Here is a 15,027-nt window from a genome sequence, read left to right on the forward strand (position 1 = left end):
GGGGCGAACGGCTGGAGATGCTCTAACGAGGGCAATGGACTGATAGCGGATCAATGGTCGCGGTTGCAGCAGGCTAGACCGTCACTTTTTGGCCGTTTTTTCGTGTTTTGAAACCCTTTCGATCTTCGACAGAATCAAAATGACTTTTTTCTTTGCGTGGAGAAAGAGTTTATTCCATTGGTAAAGGGTTACAATCAAAAGGCAATAATTCCTCAATACATAGAGGACCACGATTAAGCCACACAAACAGTGGTATGTTTTGTACGACTGTAAAAAGTCAATCGATCTGCTATCGTATTTTGTTCCCGTCTAATCTGATGGGGAATGAACTCCTTGTTCTGCATTAGAGCTTTGATCTCTGCCACTAAGTGTCTGTATGCCGATCTACATAAGCGATCATTGATGAGACTTGATAAGGCTTCGGAAGAATCAGATTGCACCATCACAGTACCCTTTGAATGTTGACAGACGAGGGCCATTGCCTGCATGAGAACATGTAATTCTGCTTCCAACGCGTCATTGCAATTGAAAATAAATCTGTACATTGCAAAAAACACATTCCCATCCTGCCTTCGGAGTACCATATCAGCCGCCGCCGTGCCATCCACTTCTGAGTATGACCCATCAACCGACAGTGCCACTTGACCCGCCAAAGGTGCCGGCCAAGGAGCAGCATGACGAGTCAACATTGGGGCTTTAGTTCCAGGATCAGCCAACGCCATCTTCCCTTTAATAATCTCTTCTACTGTGTAACGTTTTGATAGCATGAGTGAACTTATGTAGCTCTGGAGGGAGGCAACAGAGGTCTCCAACGGTGGAATATCTTTGCCGTGCATCATATCCGACCGCAACTGCCAAATCCTCCAGGTAAGCATCAAAAGGACATATTTAGTGACGTGTAAAAAAGGGACATATTTAGTGATGTAAAAAAAGGACATATTTGATAGAATCGTAACCATAGAATACGGTTGAAATGGAGCAGCAGAAATGCCTACGTGTATGCACGGTTTCTCAATAAAATAAATATGCATTGAGTGTTATTATTACATCAACCAAATACAATCATAATTTAACCTGCAAAAAAATACAACCATAATTTGATACACCATCTGTTCGGGGAGTATTAGGCTAGTGAGATCCATTCCTACTAGGTCGTTGCAATTAAGTCACGTGAAAACCTATGTGGCTCAATTACCCTTCCAACCGTCGAGATAAATTAATTAAATTGTAAGATTCTCTTTACGATTTTTTCATACCACCTACTTTGTATGGAATCCATAGGAAAACGCCCATTGAAGTCAACCTCGTGGGAATGTTTTAATGACAATCATGACATGTCCCTAGTCCTTTAAAACATATTTTTTGAGTTTTTTCGTTGCGTGGCCAAATAACTTTTCTGACACATTCGTGTGTTATCAATTCATGCATTATTCAACATGTCATGACATCCAGTTCATATGTTTGTTATATTATTTTGATTTGGAAATCATGCAAAGCAAAAAGACCATGAGATGCCAAACATATCCAAACCAAAGGTAGCAAGAAACATTATATGGTATCTATGTTTAGAGGAATGAGAGTCACAATACAAACCCTACCCGTGGCAAATAGTGTAAGTTTTACTCTCCGCCCACCCTACTCATAGGAGATAGCCATTTTTCGCGTGGTGAGATGGGAGGACCACGGTCCACTGATCATGTCTGGTGTGTAATTCAGTACCTCTTTTGTGAGTTTTATGTCATTCGTGGCAATAGTACAAGCATTGTCATACCGAATAAAATGTCTCCCGGTTCTATTTCCGGCCTAGAGTAGCAATCCCAGTCTACTCCATGGAGCAAGTGGTTCTCACAGTCTAGACCACAGTGTTCTTGGTCCTTCATCATTGGTTTGGCTATGGAGCGGCAATTTTGACGACCTGGAGCTTGCGAGGGGGTCATCCCCTATTTCATTGCATTCATCCACATTAGGTTTCCACCTTGTACAGTGGTGACTAGTCATGTGAATCTTCAAATCTGTAAGATTATCTCCGTTTTCATTGGTCTCATCTTCTGTTGTTTTATTATCATCAGACATGGAAAATTATTAAGATGCAGAAGACGAAGCTAGAGATATGACTTCAAAGAACCTTGATATAACTTCCAGTGCTTATTAGAGGTCTATGTTGTTGGTGTTCATTTTAGTTATTCGGTCAAGTGTACTCTCTTTACTAAACATAACCAAATCTAGATAGTTGCTTCCAAAAAAGACCAAGAGAGAGGTATCAATATGAAGAAAGAAAAAAGAACTAGACTACCATTCATGTTGTCCACATGGGAGAGGGGAGGATCCCTGATCAACCCTCCAACTGTGCACTTGTTACCTCCACCAGCTCTTTCCCTTTTTGCGACAAACCAACTCTTTCCTTTTGACTATTGAAGCATATGGCAAACATAAAGACAGAGTGTATATCTACAACGAAGAAGAGTTTTTCCCCTTAGCAAAGACCATGTCATTTCAGCATAGCCATTGGGACCAATAGGGGTCATTGCCCCAACCAAGATTTTGGTTCTTAGTTTTGTACCAAAACAAACAACAAATTACCAAACGTATTGGAAACACAAAGAGATACACACGTGCATATGTTCAGAAGCATGCTCGGCCCAAAAAGTAACTAGGGGGGCAAGTGAGTGGGAGCGCTTTATTCGGCTAACTGGGGCCCACCCAACTAGTAAATTATTGGGCTTCAAAGATGAAAAAATAGAAACCGAATGAGTACCAAGGCCCCAACTTGACCCAATGTGGGTCTTGTTGGGGAACGTAGCAGAATTTTAAAATTTTCTATGCATCACCAAGATCAATCTATGAAGTCATCTAGCAACGAGGGAGAGGGGAGTGCATCTACATACCCTTGTAGATCGCGAGTGGAAGCGTTCAAGAGAACGGGGTTGATGGAGTCGTACTCGTCGTGATCCAAATCACCGATGACCTAGCGCCGAACGGACGGCACCTCCGCGTTCAACACACGTACGGTTGGGAAGACGTCTCCTCCAACTTGATACAGCAAGGGGGAAGGAGAGGTTGATGGAGATCCAGCAGCACGACGGCGTGGTGGTGGAAGCAACGGTGATCTCGGCAGGGCTTCGCCAAGCTCAGGGACAGGGAGAAGTGTCACGGGAGGGAGAGGGAGGCGCCAGGGGCTAGGGTGCAGCTGCCCACCCTCACCCCCACTATATATAGGACCCCTAGGGGGGCGCCAGCCCTACGAGATGCAATCTCCAAGGGGGGCGGCGACCAAGGGGGGTGGAGTGCCCCCCAAGCCAAGTGGAGCGCCCCCCACCCCTAGGGTTTCCAACCCTAGGCGCAGGGGGAGGCCCAAGGGGGGCGCACCAGCCCACTAGGGGCTGGTTCCCCTCCCACTTCAGCCCATGGGGCCCTCCGGGATAGGTGGCCCTGTTGGGGAGCGTAGCAGAATTTTAAAATTTTCTATGCATCACCAAGATCAATCTATGGAGTCATCTAGCAACGAGTGGGAGAGGAGTGCATCTACATACCCTTGTAGATCGCGCGCGGAAGCGTTCAAGAGAACGGGGTTGATGGAGTCGTACTCGTCATGATCCAAATCACCGATGACCAAGTGCTGAACGGACAGCACCTCCGCGTTCAACACACGTACGGTTGGGAAGACGTCTCCTCCTTCTTGATCCAGCAAGGGGGGAGGAGAGGTTGATGAAGATCCAGCAACATGACGGCGTGGTGGTGGAAGCAACAGTGATCTCGGCAGGGCTTCGCCAAGCGCAGGGAGACAGAGGAGTGTCACGGGAGGGAGAGGAAGAGGCTAGGGGCTTGGGGGCGGCTGCCCTCCCTCCCCCCACTATATATAGGGCCCTAGGGGGGGCGCCGGCCCTAGGAGATCCAATCTCCTAGGGGGGCGGCGGCCAAGGGGTGCCTTGCCCCCCAAGGCAAGGGTGGCGCCCCCCACCCCTAGGGTTTCCAACCCTAGGCGCAGGGGGAGGCCCAAGTGGGGCGCACCAGCCCACTAGGGGCTGGTTCCCTTCCCACTTCAGCCCATGGGGCCCTCCGGGATAGGTGGCCCCACCCGGTGGACCCCCGGGACCCTTCCGGTGGTCCTGGTACAATACCGATTACCCCCGAAACTTTCCCGATGGCCGAAACTTGACTTCCTATATATAAATCTTTACCTCTGGACCATTCCGGAACTACTTGTGACGTCCGGGATCTCATCCGGGACTCCGAACAACTTTCGGGTTACCGTATGCTAATATCTCAACAACCCTAGCATCACCGAACCTTAAGTGTGTAGACCCTACGGGTTCGGGAGACATGCAGACATGACCGAGATGCCTCTCCGGTCAATAACCAACAGCGGGATCTGGATACCCATGTTGGCTCCCACATGCTCCACGATGATCTCATCGGATGAACCATGATGTCGAGGATTCAATCAATACGTATACAATTCCCTTTTTCAATCGGTACGTTACTTGCCCGAGACTCGCTCGTTGGTATCCCAATACCTCATTCAATCTCGTTACCGGCAAGTCACTTTACTCGTACCGTAATGCATGATCCCGTGATCAACCACTTGATCACATTGAGCTCATTATGATGATGCATTACCGAGTGGGCCCAGAGATACCTCTCCATCATGCGGAGTGACAAATCCCAGTCTCGATCCGTGCCAACCCAACAGACACTTTCGGAGATACCTGTAGTGTACCTTTATAGTCACCCAGTTACGTTGTGACGTTTGGCACACCCAAAGCACTCCTACGGTATCCGGGAGTTGCACAATCTCATGGTCTAAGGAATGATACTTGACATTCAGAAAAGCTATAGCAAACGAACTGCACGATCTTTGAGCTATGCTTAGGATTGGGTCTTGTCCATCACATCATTCTCCTAATGATGTGATCCCGTTATCAATGACATCCAATGTCCATAGTCAGGAAACCATGACTATCTTTTGACCAACGAGCTAGTCAACTAGAGGCTCACTAGGGACGTGTTGTGGTCTATGTATTCACACATGTATTACAATTTCCGGATAACACAATTATAGCATGAACAATAGACAATTATCATTAACAAAGAAATATAATAATAACCATTTTATTATTGCCTCTAGGGCATATTTCCAACAGTCTCCCACTTGCACTAGAGTCAATAGTCTAGTTACATTGTGATGAATCGAACACCCATGCAGTTCTGGTGTTGATCATGTTTTGCTCTAGGGAGAGGTTTAGTCAACGGATCTGCCACATTCAGGTCCGTATGTACTTTACAAATCTCTATGTCTACATTTTGAACACTTTCAAGAATGGAGTTGAAGCGACGCTTGATATGCTTGGTCTTCCTGTGAAACCTATTACAATTTCACATATTATATTTCCCGTTGAAAAGTTCAACTAGTTTGTCATCAATCACCAAAAAGGGGGAGATTGTAAGTGCATCTAGTGCCACCCCTAGTTGGTTTTGGAGTATTGACGACAAACTTAGTTGAGGGACTAATGTGTTTGTGAGAATTGCAGGATAACACAGGTAGAAGTCCCTCATTGATTCGGTTTTCCTACGAGAGATGACCCCTAAAATGTATGAAGACATTGATGTCAAAGGTGGTTTATGAAGATATTCTCATTGAAGACTATGACAAGAGAAGACATCGCATGAAGCCTATGGAGCTCGAAGACTTAGATCTTTCGTAGTTCTGTTTCTTCTTTGTTGAGTCATAGGAACCACCGTACTGTTAAGTGGGGTCCAAGAGAACCAGTCAGAATGACTGAAGTGATGCTTAACAAAAACCTATGTCTTCGAGTGAAGACTATGAGAGCAAATCTTGTCCAGAGTCGGACAAGTCAGCTTTACATGTAGCCCAAGTAAAGTTGCCGTGTGTGTTTGAAATCTGACCGTTGGAACACGTGTCAGTTCCTTAGTGACCCAGGGTCATTTCGGACAAATCAGGTCGGGTTGCCTAGTGGCTATAAATAGCCCACCCCCTACAACCATAAATGGTTGGCTGCTTAGAGTTAGAGTACGGCTTTTGTCGTTTGAGAGCAACCCACCTCGAAGCCTTTGAGAGAGAATTCCTTGCGAGGATAAAGCCCTAACCACCCAGAGCCAAAGAGAGTTAGGCATCACTTAAGTCTTCTTGTCTGTGTGATCTGAAGACTTATTACACTTGAGGACTGTGAATCCTCCAGCCGGTTAGGCGTCGCGTTCTGAGCATCCAAGAGACATTGTGGATCGTCGGTGAATGAAGTCTGTGAAGGTTTGGGAGTCTACCTTGAAGACTTACCAGAGTGATTGGGCGAGGTCTGTGTGACCTTAGCTCAAGGGGAATACGGTGAGGACTAGGTGTCCTGAGCTACGTGTTCAAGACTGGGTGTCCGGGACTGTGTGTCCTCAGGTTTAAATACCTAGCCGCCCTAACCAGACGTACAGTTGTCACAGCAACTGGAACTGGTCCAACAAATCATTGTCTTCAACGAGTCACTGGTTTCATCCTTCCCTTCCCTTTACTTACTGTTGGTCCTTGTGAAGTCATTGTATGATTGCACTATCTTTTGTCTTCACTGAGTGACTGTGTGTTCTGTTTGGCTTCATAATATCTTCCTACCTAATCCTTACTACATTGTTGCTATTTGTCATTGTGCTTTCACTCCATTGAATACTTGACTATGGTTTGCCTAGTGTAGTCTACCTTCCGCTGCATGGTAATAGGTTTATTTCTATCGTTTGTCTTCAAAACTTCCATGTTTTGAAGACTTTCATAAAAATCGCCTATTCACCCCCCTCTAGTCGATATAACGCACTTTCAATTGGTATCAGAGCAAGGTACTCCCTTGTTCTGTGTGATTCGGTTTAACCACCTGGAGTTTTAGCTATGTCGACTGCAGGGATAATTAAAGTCTCCGCTGCGTGCCCCGTCTTCGATGGAACTGAATATCCCTACTGGAAGAATAAGATGCGCATGCATCTTGAAGCCATTGACGTCGACCTATGGTATGTCGTCAAGAACGGTGTTCCCAAGGCTGGAAAAGGTGTCACTGCTGCTGATGTCAAGAAGTTCATTCAACTAGACTCTATTGCCAAGAATATCATCTGTTGTCATCTGACCAAAGGACAGTATGGCCGTGTGAGTGCTTTGGAAACATCTAAGCTAGTCTGGGACTAGCTCTCCAAGGTCAACGAAGGCGTATCAACCCAGAGAGATCAGAGAATCAGTGTCCTTCGCAACCTCTTCAACCGCTTCAAGAGAAATGACAATGAGAATGTCCAGCTCACGTTTGATCGACTCACTGACATCACAAATGAGCTTCAAGCCCTTGGCGCTACTGAGATCACCAAGCATGAAGTCGTCAAGACATTACTGAGATCACTTGACGGTTCGTTTGACACCCTAGCCCTGATGATTCAAGAACGTCCTGATTTCAAGACACTCGATCCATCTGACATACTTGAGAGGCTCAACACACATGAGTTTCAGCTTTCTGAGAAAAGAGATATCTACGGTCCAAACTATGGGCAAACTCGTGCCTTGAAGGCAAAAACTGTCTCCTCATCTGAAGAAGAATCTGACAGCAGTTCTGATGATCCTAAAGACATTGGAAGGGAACTTGCAATGCTTGTGAAGAAGTTCCAAAAATTCACCAAGAAGAAAGGTTTCAGAAAGTCTTCACGATCAAGCTCAAGGAATGATGAAGCTTCTGCTCATGACTACAAGAAGAAAATGTGTCACAAGTGCAAGAAACCTGGCCACTTCATCTCTGAGTGTCCGCAGTGGGACAATGAGAACAAAAAGAAGAAGAAGAGCAAGGAATATGACTCTGGCGACAAGAAGAAGAAGAAATACTCAAAGTCTTCTTCCAAGTCTTCCTCAAAGTCTTCATCACACAAGAAGAGCTCATCTGGCAAGGCACGTGCGTTTGTTGGCAAGGAAATGGATTCAGAGGAGGAGTCCGCTTCTGAGGAGGCGGAGGTGGAGTCTGAGGAGGAGTCCGATTTTGGCGTTGCAAGTATGGCTACAGCATACGTTGCCAAGTCCATCTTCAACACTGAAGACAATGACTTCATCACCAACACCGATGCAAATGACAAGGACTACTCCGCTCCTACCTACTGCTTCATGGCACGCGGTGCCAAGGTAAACACATGCACTACTCACTATCAAACATCTAGTGAAGATGACTCTGATTGTGGTTCAAGACCCAGCTACAAAACACTTGCTAAAATTGCAACTGAACAACAGAAAGCTATGGAACATATTCAAAAACTGTTAGACAAAAGCGATGATCTGTTAGGCGATGAAATGACTAGATCCGAGTCCTTAATTGAAGACATAAAAAATCTTCATGTTAAGTATGAGGAACTTGAAAGTCGTCATGAAACGCTATCAACAACTCATGAAAAGCTTTCCTATGATTATCTTCAAAGGAAGCAAGATCTTGAGAAATTGAGAGCGGCTCATGAAGATCTTTAAAAGGAAAACAAGTCACTTCGCGCCAAACAGATCAGTTCCGCTCAGGAAGGATTTGAACCACCATGTCTTAAATGCATTGAGTGTGATAATGCTACTTCTGTTGCTGAATGTTCTACTGCTGCTACTGTTGCAATATCTTCAACTATTGATGTGGGAACTAACCCCTCTGCTGAGGATACCACTGCTATTGCTGATGAGAATGCTAGGTTGAAGACATTGCTTGAAACAGGGATGTACAAAAGTCTTAAAGGGCATCAGACACTATGTGATGTCCTCAAAAGGCAGATCCTGAACCGAAACCCGAGGAAAGAGGGTGTTGGGTTCGTAAGGAAAATGAATGCTGATGGCTCTTACTGGAAACCTGAGCAGTACCCCAAAACCACATGGGTTGCTGCAAAGGAACCTTCAGCAGATCCATCCAATCTATCTGGCTTCACTTGTGCTAACCCCATTGTCATTGATGAATCCTTTGATGCAAACTATAAACTGTTTAAGAATCAGAATGGTGAAGTGTTTGCCAGGTATATTGGTACTAACTGCAGGAATGGGCCACCTATGAAGAAGATCTGGGTACCGAAAAAGTGTCTGGAAAATCTTCCTGTGAATGTCATCATGACACCACAGGTGAAGAAGACAAACCCCAGACCACAGGCTTCATACGGTCCAAAGCTTCATACAGACAGAGGACTCACCTGAGTCGCACTAACGCAAATGTTTTGCAGGGAAACCATACTCAGGCCTATGAATATGAGCGCGGTTCATCAAACCGCCATGTTCATAAGACCAAGAACTATTCTGCTTATTCTTATGAGTACTATTGTCCACCTTCAAGACTGTTTGCTAGGGCTCCAAAGCCAAAGTTCTCAGATGCTGCACTTAGACTTATTGCTTCTAAGCCACCCTTGAAGATGTGGGTGGCTAAGAAAGCTTAACTCTCTTTTGCAGGGAAAGGTCTCCAGCAGAAAACCAAAATCGTCTGATGCTATTGCTGGGGACCTTAAACATCTTGTAGGGCGCAAGATCAAATGACCGAGTGGTCTTACTATGTACTTCGTTCCTGAATCGCTTGCTACTCTCCCTATTAGTCCTAATCTGGATCTAAGCTTTCATAACCCACTGGTTCGTCAAATGTTTTTGCTTCACAATTCTCTTCGTGAAGCCTATCCCCCTAACTGCACTGTAGGGTACGACACCAGCGTCTTCAGAATGGATTATTGATAGTGGGTGTACCAATCACATGACTGGCAAAAGAAGCCTTCTTATGGACTCAACCTTACGTCCATCCGACAAGAGTCACACCACATTTGCTGACACAGGTAAAAGTAAGGTATTGGGTCTAGGTAGAGTTGCAATCTCAAAGGATCAACACATGGATAAAGTCATGCTTGTTGAATCCCTTGGCTTCAACTTAATGTCTGTCTCAATGCTTTGCGATTTGAACATGATCGTAATGTTTGGAAAATATCGTTGCCTTGTTCTAATGGAATCTGACAAGTCTCTAGTGTTTGAAGGGTATCGGAAAGATGATTTGTACGTGATAGATTTCTCACTAGGACCACAGCTTGCCGTATGTCTTCTAGCAAAAGCTTCAGAATGCTGGCTCTGGCATCGGAGGCTAGGGCATGCTGGCATGAGGAACCTCCACACCCTTGCAAAGAAGAAGCATGTCATAGGCATCGAGGGCATCAAGTTCAAGAAAAATCACTTATGCAATGCCTGTGAAGCAGGAAAGATGACGAGGGCCAAACATCCCCCGAAGACAATCATGACAACTACTCGACCCTTCGAACTGCTCCACATGGATCTTTTCGGTCCTACTCATTACTCAACTCTTACTACTACTGCTTGTCTCTATGGCTTTGTCATTGTTGATGATTATTCTAGATATACTTGGGTGCACATAATCCTCTACAAGACTGAAGTGCAGGATGTCTTCAGACGCTTCGCCAGTCGAGCAATGAACAACTATGGCGCCAAGATAAAGCACATCAGAAGTGACAATGGCACTGAATTCAAGAACACTGGTCTTGATACATATCTTGATACTTTGGGCATCACACATGAATTCTCAGCCCCGTACACGCCATAGCAGAATGGCGTCGTCGAACACAAGAACAGAACACTCATTGAGATGGCCCGAACGATGCTTGATGAATACAAGACTCCAAGAAAATTCTAGCCTGAAGCCATTGATACTGCATGCCATACAATCAATCGTGTTTATCTTCACAAGCTTCTGAACAAGACATCTTATGAGCTCCTTACTGGCAAGAAGCCAAATGTCAGCTACTTCAGAGTATTTGGCGCCAGGTGCTGGATCAAGGATCCACATCACACTTCAAAATTTGCACCAAAAGCACATGAGGGTTTTATGCTTGGATATGGAAAGGATTCGCACTCCTACAGAGTCTTCAATCTCTTTCATTATAAAGTGGTTGAAATAGTGGATGTGTGGTTTGATGAGACTAACGGTTCACAAAGAGAGCACCTGCCAAATGTGCTAGATGAAGTTCCATCCAGCGAATCAATCAAGCTAATGGGAACTGGAGAAATCATAGCCTCTGAAGCTCAACCTGAAGAGGAACTTATCATCTCCGCACCTGATCAACCTGATGACAATGCTCAGCCTGAAGACAATCCCACTAACAATGACAATGATCAGCAAGAGCAAAACCTTTGCCCTGTACATCCTCGTGTTGCCAATGAAGTGCAGATTGAGAGAATAATTGATAGCATCAATGCACCCGGTCCGCTCACTCGTTCAAGGGCAACTCAGCTAGCAAATTTCTATGGGCACTTCGCATTCGTCTCAATAACAAAACCCAAGAAAGTTGAAGAAGCCTTCATGGAACCTGAATGGATTCAAGCTATGCAAGAAGAGCTTCAACAGTTTGAGCTGAATAATGTATGGGAACTGGTTAAGCGTCCTGATTCTCGGAAGCACAACATAATAGGCACCAAATTGATATACCGCAACAAGCAAGACGAGCATGGTCAAGTTGTCAGAAACAAAGCTCGTCTTGTTGCTCAAGGATATACTCAAGTGGAAGGCATTGACTTCGATGAAACATTTGCTCCTGTGGCTAGACTTGAAGCCATACGCATACTGCTGGCCTATGCAAATCATCATAACATACTTCTATATCAAATGGATGTGAAGAGCGCCTTTCTCAATGGCAAGATTGAAGAAGAAGTGTATGTTGCACAACCGCCTGGCTTTGAAGATCCAAAACATCCTGACATGGTATACAAGCTCAACAAGGCATTGTATGGCCTCAAACAAGCCCCTCGGGCTTGGTATGACACACTCAAATACTTCCTGAAGAGCAAAGGCTTCATACCTGGTTCCCTCGACCCCACTCTCTTCACGAAGACATATGATGGTGAACTGTTTGTGTGCCAAATATATGTGGATGACATCATCTTCGGCTGCACCAATCAGAAGTACAGTGAAGAGTTTGGATATATGATGCAAGAGCAATATCAGATGTCCATGATGGGAGAGCTAAAGTTCTTCCTCGGTCTTCAAATACGACAACAACGCAACGGCATCTTCATATCTCAAGAGAAGTATCTCAAAGATTGCCTAAAGAAGTTCAGTATGCAAGACTGCAAAGGCTTCACGACGCCAATGCCAGCCAAACATCATCTTGGTCCCGACGACAATGGTAAAGAGTTCGATCAAAAGGTATACCGCTCCATGATTGGTTCTTTACTTTATCTATGTGCATCTAGGCCAGATATTATGCTTAGTGTTTGCATGTGTGCTCGATTCCAAGCGGCACCAAAGGAGTCGCATCACTTAGCTGTGAAGTGAATTCTTCGATATTTGGCTCACACCCCAACTCTAGGATTATGGTATCCAAAGGGCTCAGAGTTTGATCTGGTTGGATTCTCGGACGCTGATTATGCTGGTGACAAGGTGGATCGCAAGTCTACATCAGGCACATGTCATTTTCTGGGACGATCACTTGTATGTTGGTCTTCAAAGAAGCAGAACTGTGTATCTCTCTCCACTGCTGAATCTGAATACATTGCTGCTGGATCTTGCTGCGCTCAGCTTCTGTGGATGAAGCAAACACTCAAGGACTATGACATTCATCTGAAGCAAGTGCCACTCTACTGCGACAACGAAAGCGCCATCAAGATTGCCAACAACCCAGTTCAGCACTCGAAGACAAAGCACATTGAAATTTGTCATCACTTTCTCAGAGATCATGTTGTGAAGGAAGATATTGATATCATACACGTCAACACTGAAGAGCAATTGGCAGATATCTTCACCAAGCCCTTGGATGAGAAGAGATTTTGCAAGTTACGGTGTGAGCTAAATATCTTGGAATCCTCAAATGTCCTGTGATCAGGCACACATCCTAACACTTATGCATATTGATGACTTAGATGTGCGACACACGAAGTAAAGTATATCTTCAATCAATGAAGACATACATTCTAAGTGTGAATACATTAATGTGGAATTTGACTTCGGAGCGCCACGATAATTGTGCGCCGTGTCTGGGTCTAATACTTCCTATACGGTGGGTAAGGCCACCACAAAAGGTTTTGTTCGAAGTGTTTCACTCATGGCGTTACATTTGCTATGTCTTCACATTTGGTTTGGCTTCAATCTCAACATGTCTTCATGATTATCTTCACTATGTTGAATATATATATACTAGTGTTCTGTCCTCTACAGCATTCACTTATAGCTATGTCTTCTTGTTGAATCTTTTGAACTAAGTGAATGTGATCGGAACCTCTCTATGCTTTCTATCTCAAACTCTATCTCTCCAAATCATATGCATTCTATTGAAACTGTCGAATGTCTTCTCTGTGTCCTTGTCAGCAGAAGATACAGAGGCAAACATTAAGTCCGTTTTCAATGCTCATTCCTTCACCTGAAACCCGGAGAAGTGGGAACGACCACCCGACAATCCAGACGTGCGTGGGACGTGGAACAACCCCCGATATGCTGCATGATGGCCACGTGTTCCTCAGATGTGAATCGCCAGGGGCACCTGTGTAATAACGCAGTGCCACCCCTGTACCTATAAATACACGCCTCACAGCAGTCATTATCTCTTCTTCCACTCTCGCACGAACCCTAGCGCCACCGCTAGCCCTCGACGACGCCGGCGACGAAGCGCTTCGCTGCCGCAACCTCTCCGACGCCGTCTTCACGCCGACCGCGGACATCGTCTTCTCCGCCGTCGCCGTAGGTGTCCTCCATCGCCAAGTTAGGGCATGGACGATCGAACTGCTCGGCCTCCTCTTCCACTCCGTCTAGCAGTTCTTCGTGTGAATTCTTACAGCATCATATAAATTCTCCCGAAGCCAGTTCCTGTTTGTCCAGCAAGCGAAAGCCTTTGAAGCCTTTGAACGTATTGCAGCCTTTCAGTTTAAAGTTCATGGCTTCAGAGAAATCTGCCAGGAAGGGAGGCAGACAGCGTCGTGGGGGAACATCAGAAGATTTGCCTGATGACCTCTCAGAGCTTTACAAGACAGATCCTGAAGAGGAGTATAATCAGCGCAAGACCCGAATCCAGTGGATTCGAAGATATTGGGCAGAACAGTGGTACAAATACAGATTCGTGACCAAGGAATATGCTGAGAAGAGTGCTATCAAAAGTCCTTGGGGTGATATTCTCTTCCGAGGCCTTCCACCCAAGAACAAAGCTGAAGCTATTGCTCAGGGTTTCTATCCATGTATGGTCCGTGGACCTCAGCCTGAAGATGCCGACCCATCATCATTGCTATGGTGTCATGACGATAATCTCTTCAAGCGCAACTTCCAGCACGCAAAGGCATCGGCCAAGGAGAACAAGAAGTCATTGGGACTAGACTTCAACCCTGGTCCTTCTGCTCCCCGGGCTGACGGCACACGCGATGCAGAACCCAATGTCATCGGTCCTTTCTACAACCTTGAAGGTCTCATCACCCATATCTTGTTTCAAGGGACAGCCGTGAATGAGCCTGCAGATGACGCTGAATCAGATGAAGCGCCTGCCATGCCGAAGCCAAAGAAACTGAAGCAGCCAAAAGCTTCAAAGCCTGCCTCCTCACCAAAAATCTCATGGGCGAAGCCACTGGCCACTACACCTCCTGAAGACAGTGTGCAGTCTGAAGATTTTTCACGCATCTCCAAGCCCCAGAAGGTCAAGATGCCTCTGCCACACACTGGCCAAGAACTGACAGCTGCTGCTATTCTGCGCAACGATGCCATTGATCTGTCCAGTGATGAAGATCTTGCAGATGGCGCTCTTGAGCAACTGATCAAGAGCAAAGAAGAAGCAGAAATATTCAATGATATGCCTCTCTTTGATGTGGCAATCATCCACAATTTCATTGATGAGTGGTTTGAAACGCCCAACCTCAGCTTCGAAGACCTGCAACTTCCCATTGGTCTCAGTGTCGCCTTCCATGACGCCATTGCTTCAGAGCTAGCTCTAGCTCAGCGCATCGTCGAACTGAAGCAAAAGATTAACTATGAAAAAGCTCAGTTCAAGAAGCATATGGCCAAGCTCAGTGTGCAAGAGGTCAAGAACTTCATG

The sequence above is a fragment of the Triticum dicoccoides genome, chromosome 6A, assembly GCF_002162155.2.
Source record: "Triticum dicoccoides isolate Atlit2015 ecotype Zavitan chromosome 6A, WEW_v2.0, whole genome shotgun sequence".
Classification (NCBI taxonomy): domain Eukaryota; kingdom Viridiplantae; phylum Streptophyta; class Magnoliopsida; order Poales; family Poaceae; genus Triticum; species Triticum dicoccoides.